We start from the raw sequence: 10,953 nt of genomic DNA on the forward strand, positions 1-10,953 counted from the left end.
ATCAGTCATATAAGGTCACTATTGATAGAGAAGATCATGTAGGAAATGTTAGTAGAAAAAATGTATTCACAATGTATACTTCTTTGGTAAAGAATAAAAGAAATTTTTAATGCAAACAAACTAAAAACAAATTCAAAGAATAGTAACTTATGTTCAAAAATTTTAAAAGTAGTAAAGCATAAAACAAAAAAAAAAAGTGTTAGCGTCAAAACCAACAAATCAAACCATATAAATATCGTTCTCACTGAGACCATAAAGCAGGATTTTGTTTTCATAATCAAACACTTTTCCCACATGACGGTTGAAAAGTACTTTGTAACCAGTTTCACAAAGTTGACTGATGGAGACGAAGTTGCTTTTCAGTCCTTCTACATAAAACATGTCCTTCAACTTAATTTCCCTGCATTCAAAAGTTCCAACACCTGTTATAGCTCTTCCACTATTGTCGCTAAAAGTCACCATTGGACCATCCTTCTCTGCAAAATTTATTAGGAGTGACTTGTAACCGGTCAAGTGTATAGAACTTCCACTATCTAGGTACCAAGTTTGACCTAGATTTTGACTTGATCCTTTAACAGTGTGAGAACCATCATCGTGACAAATGTCATCAAGGGAATCATGACCTTTAACATTCAACCCCTCATCTTCATATGTCTCCTCTTCATCTTCCCATTCTTCATGATACTCTTGTTTTTCAATGAAAGAGAGATGTTCTATTTCTTCATGTGGGCCGCTAACTTCTTATACAAAACTTCATAGTTCTCAAGACTTTGGGCTTCTTTCTTTTCCTTGCAGTACCTGGAAAAATGGTCAGGGATACCATAATTAAAGCAATTACCTGAGCCTTTCTTCTATGAAGTGGATCTTCTCGTTGAGCTGCTTCCCTTGAATTGAGCTCTTCTAACTCCGTTTGCTCTGCTTTCTTTGTAGTGCTTAATGATAAGAGCGGTGATGACAACAAGCTCATCGGTTAAATCTTCATCACTTTCTTCACCCTGATCAGAACTATCTGAGTCGCTGATGTGCTTTACTACTTCCTTTCAAGATACCAAGCCAACAAAATTTTACACTCTTGAGTTCTTCATGATTTCCTTACGAAGAGCTTTGGTCTCTTCATAATTTCGTAGATTACCAAACAAAGAATTCAGATCCATGGTATCGATCTTCTCATCATTCTTAAGAACGTCAGCGAGATGTTCCTAGCTTTTCCCCAGTGAATCAAGAAACTTCAGAACCAGCTGTGATGAGTGCTTGACGATTCCCAGCTTGCGCATATCATTAACCAAACAGTTAAACCTAATGAAGGTTTGGGTAAGAGACTCACCTTGTTGAGTAAAGAAATGCTCGGATCTCCAATTAAGATTATTGATGGTCATAGCTTGGACTTCCACAGTGCCTTCATAAGCTACTCTCAGCGTGTCCATCATCTCTTGGGATGATTCACAGTTATATACGAGATGATATACGTGGTATGGAAGAGAGTTTCCAATAGCATCCATGGCTTTTACATCAAGACTGAACAGTCACTTGTCATCGTCATCATAACTTGTTTATGGTTTTTGGTTCAGGGGACCAACAAGGAGCATTGTTTACCATGTGTTGGTACATCGGAACATGGGGACCTTTTTCTCATCTCATAGTCAATGGTTTCAAGAACCACCATGGCCTTGGTTTTCCACATGTCGAAGTTGTGTTCTTCGAAGGGAAGAATTTTGTTGAGACCAAAGGATTTGGAATTGATTGAAATTGACATGTTAACTTAAGTGTATCAAAAACCTGCTTTGATACCAATAAAAGTTTTGTATCGATTGGATACACTTCAAGTATGAGTAACAAATGTATAACTAATCTAAGCAAAATAATAGATAGAGAGTAAATAACACAAGAGTTCACCAAATTGTTTCTTTCACCAATAAAGAGTTTTGTCTTCACCAAGAAGACAGGTTTGTCACAAAGACGATTGACACAAAGCCATGATCACACGCAAAACCATAACATTAGGTTTTTCCCTAATTTTGTATATATACTAATCTATACAAGTATATCCCTTGATTGAAGGGATTGTGTCTAATCTATATTAAGAATCGATCTTAACACAAAGATACCGGATCTGTGACCTATTTTGTACTTATCTATATCATTACCTAATATACAAAAGATTACAATCGGATAACTAAATTGTATGCTGAAGTTGACAAACTTGATACATTGGCGCTGTCAATGTGTAGATGCTGGCACATATCTATCAGCGTGTCATGTGTTTGACTCATCAAATCATAAGGTGTGACCTTACAATCCTTCTCATTATAGTTGGAACATTATAGAGGCGTCTGGTTTCTAAGTTTGTCATGAAAGGTGTTTGTAAATAAATGGAAATGTACCTTTGTGATTTTTAGTTTAGGGTCAATGTGGCAAGTGGCACAAAGGTCATATTTTATGGCATCAAGAGGGTGTTTAAGTGAACGTCATAATGATGAGTCTCTTGCAATGCTTACAGTGGATTTCTTAAATGCTTTTAATTTAGTGTATAGATCAACATTATGAAGTGAGGTTACGTTTCCTTATATTCTTTCTTGATAGATTTCTTAGATAGGCATGCAACGACGTTGTATATGGGAGAAAAACATATTTGGTTCACCAATAGGTGTACAATAAGGCGACCTCGATGTAAATGTTATCTATTGGATATTTATGTTTAAGGGCTTGACTTAGTAGGATCTAATATTTTAGTATATGATAGTTTATGATATTGTTGGAACTACTTTGTTATGTAAATAAATCTTTAAAAAATGTCAAGTGTAAAATGATTTAAATAAACAATACACACACACACACACACACACACACACACACACACACATATATATATATATATATATATATATATATATATATATATATATATATATATATATATATATATATATATATATAAGAAGACCATCCAAATCAATATGGTTCATGATAAATTATTTATCTTTTAGCACATTAATTTGAATTTTTTCTATTTGTCCGACATTGCTACACATATATCTAACATTTCATATTTTCCCTATATAATATAACTAATTTGCTTCTATCATCATTCACTCTTGATTCTTGACTCTTGATCATAATATGACTTTCAAAATCTATTACTAATACTCATTAGTGGTGATTTTATGGTATAACATGTTTTTATCTTAAAGTTTCAAAGAACACTATTATTTGGATTCAACTTCTAAAATTATTGAAACTTAAAAGTTATTATAAAAATTAGTTAAACAATTGAAAAATGAGTAAGTTTGCATGTTCATAGTATGTCGTTTTTTTATAATAGATATTTGGACATTGTTTAAAAAAATTAAGTTTAACGTTGTATTTGTATAAAAGATGTGTTTTTTCATAAGTTTTGTTTCTTACACAATGTGTGATAAAAAAAATATATTAGTCTTGTTATTTATAGTTGATTGCTTTCACTTCAATATTTTTCTTAAGCGGTGTGTGAAAAAAAAAAACATGATACAAAAATGCAGATGATAAAGTTGAATTTGATTTCACATCGTCATGGTAAACAAACTTAATAAATTATTTTATTCTATAAATAAAGTTCTTATTTTAATGTTAAAATACTTACATAATTAATTAATCAATTTTTACCATTAGAAACTTTTCCAAATATTAAAGTTCAAGGAAAAAATCTAATTAAACGATCATAACGATGTTGAGTTTTCATAATGAGTCGATTTTGAATATAAGTTATCTAGTTTTAGCAAAATATTTTGAAAATTAATGTTACTTGATTTTCATATAATTTAATTCTAATAATATAAGACATAAATAGTTTTTGGAATGTTATAGTTGATGCTTAAATCGGTTAAAATCAAGCGCATAAGAGAACAAAAATATTTTAAAAAAATGTTTTAGCCTATTTAATCATAGATGTGTATTTTCTCATGTGTTTTGTTTCTTAACCAATATGACAAAAAAAATATGGTAGCCTCTTTACTTATAATTGATTGCTTTCACTTCAAAAATTTTTATTAAGTGACGTGCGATAAAAAAAAACATGACACAAAAAGACACTAATAAAGACGAATTTGATTTCACATTATCATATTAAACAAACTTAATAAACTCTTTTATTCTATAACGAGGTACCGCTTAAAAGTTAAAATAGTTAGATAATTCATTAATCATTTTTATCTTTGGAAACTTTTCCAAATATTAACATTTGATTTTTCATATCAACTTGGTGTATAAATTATGTCAATAACTAATAATTTTCAACAACATATATTTATCAAATTATAAGTAAATAATTTTAATCTGTTACGCAAGATTTCGCCTATAAATATAAAGATACATCATTTTTTGATTTTGATCATATACCAAAAACGCCTTCTGCAATTCCACGGCGATGAATCTGCCTTTTCTTTTGCAATCCCATGCCTACCACTCTACTCCATCTCCTGTCGTGACACCCATGTAATACTTTAAGTTCATAAATCGAAGTTACTTCGGTTCTTTAGTCACAAAATATATTCTTAAATTTTACATAATGCCCAAGTCACTAAAAGATGAGTATTATGGTGTACTTTAACTTCAATTTGAGACATGAATAGAAGTGTAATAATTCGATTGATATACACATTATCTAAAGAACCAAAATAATCTTTTAAAAGTAGGTTCTACGTACTTCTGTCTTCAGTCTACTTTACCAAAGAAATGTAATAATATTTATATATCTTCTATAAAAAGAGGGAATTATAGTTAAAACGTTGAAATAGTTGTAGCAAAAAGAAACAATTAATTGGATAACTGTTTTATCCAATTATTTCCCTATTGGTTGATTTTTGTTAAATGTTTTAAACGAGTCTCATTCCTATTGGTTGATTTTGACTCAATATTAAGCCCAAGACATTTAGAAGCCATTTTTACAAAGCCGAAAATCCTCGCTTCTTCTCAGTCAGCCCAAAACTTTCCAAATTAACAAGATATGCAAAACCAGGTGCGGACAGGACCAAAGCCGGTTCTGCATGTCGCCAGTTGACAATAACTGATTCTTATTTGGGTCCAAGTTGGGCTTCAAAATATCCACAAACATACAAATTATAATAATTTTCTTAAAAAACAACTAAATCGTTTTTTATTTGTTATATTTGATTATAGAGCACAAGAATTGTTGAACCTTGTTCTATTTCTTTAACTGACATTTATTTTCGTTGTGCTCAGTTATTTGGTTAGAGAAGATCAAGTGCTACAAGATGTATGCGTTCCATCTTCTCTAAGTAACAGTCTTTCAAGTAGATTATATGGTGAATTTCATCTAATATATCCGGGGTCGGTCCTGAGGAATTAAATATCATCAAAGGCCGATGACGAGCTAGATAAAAAGGGTCATTATGGTTATTATAAGTTTTTATTTTCAAATAAATATATATAATAAAAAAATTAGGCTTTGTGCAGCTGCCCACTTTGCCTCCCTCAATGCCCCCATGAGTACATCAAATTTCAGTCTAAACCCTAAGAACCTACGCAACAAAATTTTATAGGGCAACTTGCAACACAGTCACTACATTACCTTATAATTTTGATTTTGAAACCGAATTATTGTTTTCTCATATTATGTCACTGTATTTACATATTTAATGCAATATCTTGTTCCCCTAGTAACTATTTTTTCAAATTGTAATAAAGTGACTATATTACCATAAATTTTCGACTTTAACACCGAGTTATTTTTCTCAATTATGTCACTCTATTTATAATTGTGTTGCAATATCAAGCAAACGACCAGTTCGATGCAAACTCTATATTTGAAACTCAATCATGCCACATAAGATCCGACGTGACTTCCACATCATAATACTATCATGTCTTTATTGGTAACTTGCTAAATTGATGGTAATCGGTCACTTGAAGCAACATTAATAATATTTGAAGATAGTAGAGGAACAGCAAGTTCAACAATGTTGATGTTGGCATATCCTGGTGACATGAACTCCAAAAGAATGTCAATCATCCTTAAGTAAGTCACATAAGTAGGTCTTTTCTTGTAGCCAAGGGAAGACATTATTTGAGAAAAAAAGTAGAAGCATCTCGAGTTCCTTGACGGTAACGATCATACCCTAACTTGGAAAGCACGGACTTGCACTTCTTTTCAGACGGAGAAGCAGAAAACGCAACATAATTGATGATGTATGTGATTACTTTCGATAACCTCATCAAGAAGAATGGAACAGTTTTGTAACTTGCTAGATTGTGATGAGGTTTTTAGGTTACACAATCATTATACATGCGAAATTTCACTTAAATCTTAAGGGTACATGCAACCTAAAATGCATTTATGTCTTTTTCACATCTAATAGCAACATACTTATGAAAATACAAAACTAAAACCCTATGAATCGAATTCATAGTTAGAGAAACATACCTTTTCTTGATTCCAGTCAAGCTAATCAAAACCTTTGTTGTCTCCTTGGAAAACTAGCTCAAAAAGTATGCCCGCCTCTAATAGTTCACACCTAAAAATCAAAACACCCTAGGATTGGAGGAGAGAGAGGAGAGGATGATGAGAATTTCGTTCTCCACCTTTTAGGTATGATAAGTCACGAAATTAAGTACCCAAGGGTCCTATTTATAGTCTATGTAACTTGTAAATAAATCCAGATTTGAAAAGTTAAATAATAGATTTAATCCCAATTCAAATTGTAACGACCCAAAAACAATACTAAAATTTTTCATTTAAAAACCATTAGTTTTCATTCATTGATTGTATCAAAATCCATTATCCTTTACAATATTACAAAACATCAAAGTACAGCTACATCAAGTGCGGAAATCATGTCGGGTGGATGCGGTGTCATCACGTTGGACCCTTCCCTTTTAAGCTGGAAGTACCTGAAACCATAAACATAAACTGTAAGCATAAAGCTTAATGAGCTTCCCAAATTACTACATACAACATACATATCATATAACAACACGGGGTTGTGTCAGGTCCGTATCAACCCTCGGGTGTGTATCAACCCAAAATAACAACATATAGTTGTGTCGGGTCCGAATCAACCCTTGGGTCCGTCTCAACCCCGAGTTTGTAATGACTCTGAGCCCATATAGCTCATTACATAAATCATACAAGCACCCAAACATAACCATCCGATAACATACAGTTTTATTCATACAATACAATGGGTCGGCCTTGGTGACTTCGGTTCACTTAAGATGGTAAGAAGACTCACCTCATAGTCATAAGAAAAGCTGAACTGACACGCTGCTTCATAACCCATACCAACAGTCACCTTTACGAATAACAGTAACCAAAACTCATACTACGATTCAAATACCTAAAATACCCCTAGGTCAAACCCTAGCCAAAATCTAGGTCAAAGTCAACTAAGTCAACCGGGTTGCATAGTCAGTATGTGGGACGCTGACCTCGTACACTCAGCATACCTTTCGGTACGCCCTATGGACAAGGTTGCTTGCCAACCTCATAAATATGTGCTTAATCCCTTAAGCACCTACGTCTAAACTTCTGATCTATGTCACAAAAAAATTTCTAAACCATAAATTTTCCAACTTTATGGTATAGTATGGCTATTAAGTCCTTAACACCAAAGACCTTAGTCTCTTAACCGATTATTACCATCTCGCACTTGCATGGAGGGAAACTAGTGACCAAGAACCCAACTTTATGACTTAACACCCCTTAAAATCTCTGAAAGGGCAACTCAAATGCCTTGGAGTAACTTCTACTCACAAAGACCAAGTTTAGGACCAAAAAGGAAACAACTTGAGCAAAAGCTAGATCTATGAGATTTCTACATCAAGTTTGAAAAATTTTACCTCCACAGGGTGTACAAGAGGGACAAGATGTTGGATCCAAAGCCTTGAGTGAAACACCACCACTTCAATGCTCTTCCTTCTACTCTAAAAGCTCGAAATGGCACCAAAAATGGCTCAACAAGCTTCACAATGCACAAACACTCTTTAGGTTTCAAAATGAAGAGCGAGACTGAGGATAAGAAGGTACATGAGGCCATAAATGAGTTTAATAGGGTCCAAACCCTAAAATTTAGGGTTTGCATCCTGGTTACGTACGCCCAGCGTACCTACGTATGCAAAGCATTCTACAGCGCTCCAGAGTACGCCTTGCGTACGAGGGTGTACGCCCTACGTACTCTAGAAAACTTCATATTTACAAATTTGCCACCGGGGACTATACTTGCAAATTAAACATAACTCAAATTTTACAATGATTACCTGAATTCTAGGTGTTACAAATCTCCCCTACTTGAACTAGACTTCGCCCTCGAAGTCTGGTGCTGCGACAAAATTCGGGTAGCGCTCTCGAATCTTCGCCTCCGGCTCCCACGTCCATTCGGGACCCTTCTGATGTTTCCATTGGACCTTGACCAGTGACACTTCCTTGTTTCGTAAGGCCTTCGTCTCCGGATCTAAAATCGTCATCGGTCTTTCAACATAATTCAGTCGATCATCAACCTGAATGTCATCTAGAGGAATAATTGTGGACTCATTGGCCACACACTTCCGAATATGAGACACATGGAAGGTTTTATGAATCTGGTTGAGCTCATCAGACATGTCCAACAGGTATGTGACCTTGCCTACCCGGGCTGAAATCCTAAAAGGCCCAATGAATATGGGGCCTAGCTTGCCCCGCTTCCTGAATCAGATGACACCTTTCCAAAGTGACACTTTCAGAAGCACTAAGTCTCCCACATGAAACTCGAGATCCGAAAGCCATCGATATGCATAACTCTTTTGTCGGCCCTGTGCGACCCGCAATCTATCGTGCACCTGCTAGATCAACTCCGTAGTCTTGAGTACAACCTCTATACTACCCATGACTCGATGACCGACCTCTCCCCAGCAGACTGGATTCCTACACTTCCTTCCATACAACAACTCAAAATGGTGGTCGATCAATACTGGCATGATAACTATTTTTATAGGAGAACTCACCCAATGGAAGGTAAGTATCCCAACTCCCTCCAAAATCCAAGACACAAGCCCGGAGCATATCTTCGAGCGTCTGAATCGTCTGCTTGCTTTGGCCATCGGTTTGAGGGTGGTATGATGTACTAAAGTGCAACTGAGTACCAAATTCCTCATGGAAATTCCTCCAAAATCGGGAGGTGAACCGAACATCCCAATCTGAAAGCACCGATACCGGCACCCCGTGTCGAATTACTATTAGGTTTTGCGTACTATAACACTCCTATGGTGCACGTACAACCCTAATAGCTTTAGATCTAAGTTTTCTCTAGTTATACATGCAACAAAATTTCCAAAGCATAAAACCTATCTAGCATACAAATTTTGTACATGAATTATAATACTAGTTAGAATAATATCTCTTTCTATAGCTTGTAGTTGTTGGCCTTTCAAGAGCTTAGCACCTCAAGTGTGATGCCTCAAATGGTTCACAAACACCATGAACAAAGGAGGATTTTTAGATAGAGGCTAGACACTCCAAAATTGGTTATGATTCTCTTAGAATTCTTAGGTGTGTCGATTTTGGCTAAGGGTTAACATTTATATAGAGTAGAATTCCAAGGGTCATGGGTAAACCCTAATCCATACACTTAGGTTATGATCCATATCTCATGTGGGCTAACTCTTCATGGATACTTACATAAACTTAGCCCATCATGGATCAATAACCCAAACACTATATATCACTAATTCACATAATCTGCCCCCATTAATTTAATTAGTCTCTTTTGATCACCAAATTAATTAAAAATTAGCTCTTGATCAATACTAATTAACTAATGCGATTTCATAATTAATATATTATACTTATAATATATTAATAAATCATAAATAGCCTCTTTCTCAAATATCCATCCTATCAGATTGTTCTGGTGAAGGTAACCCAAATGGACCATGCTACTCCCGGGTCAAGTACATACTAATTATAGTTATAGGCTTAGACACCTAATCCAACGGTATCCCACTTGGATAAGTATAATTAACAACTATTATTGCAAGTATGCTCCAAAGTCCTGACTAGCAATCGTAGCTCTCAAAAGTCGATGTCGAACTCTGACCTTATCAATTGACGTGTCCATTAGATAAGGGATCATATATTCCTCCATTCTAGATATCGTATGAACTGAGACATGGATTATAATCATTCTCTCTGTTCATATGTTGTTTCCAGATTTCCGATTTATGACGACCGACTAATTGAATAAATCAAATCAGTCCAAGCTTGGCCAATCACTTAGAGTTGCCATAACTAAATCATTGAGGGGCCCACATATATCGCTTTGTATAAAAGGAATGGATAAACTTCGACTCAAATGCTTGCTTGTACTTACTCATCAAATCATACACAACAATACGTTTTATAACACCAAGTTACTGGTAAACTACAACTCACATGTCTTGGTTTCAAGAATATAAGATATTATCGTCTCATGATCACTCGTGATAAAATCCATGAAGTGATTCAGATGAGCGTGGGTTTAATCCAATACTCAAATCTTATTCCAGAAGTACTCATGAACACTGCAACAAACTTGTGCTATATATGTCTAAAACACTTTAGACAATCTACAGACGGATTCATGACAGTCTTGCCTCAAAACCTACTTCCAAAGTATGATCGACTGTGGATAGTTTGAATAATCTTATTATTCGGGAAGTCAAAACATGTGAAGTGAAACACAAGAATAATCGAATCCAATATGGTCTCAAAACTTTCGAATATAAATAAAACACCTTTTATTTAATCACCATATTGATTACACACTATTGATTGAATAATGTTTCGATTTATCAACTTAATACTTGAATTAAAACCACACTATGTTTATCTATGGTCCTTACTATGTGAAATAGGTCAATTGTAAACATTTCCAATGACACACATTTCACAATTCCAAATCCTTATTGTAAGTGTAAGAATACCAAGTCCTTTCCACTTACTGTGATATG

This window comes from Lactuca sativa, chromosome 3 (genome assembly GCF_002870075.4).
Source record: "Lactuca sativa cultivar Salinas chromosome 3, Lsat_Salinas_v11, whole genome shotgun sequence".
NCBI classification, from domain to species: domain Eukaryota; kingdom Viridiplantae; phylum Streptophyta; class Magnoliopsida; order Asterales; family Asteraceae; genus Lactuca; species Lactuca sativa.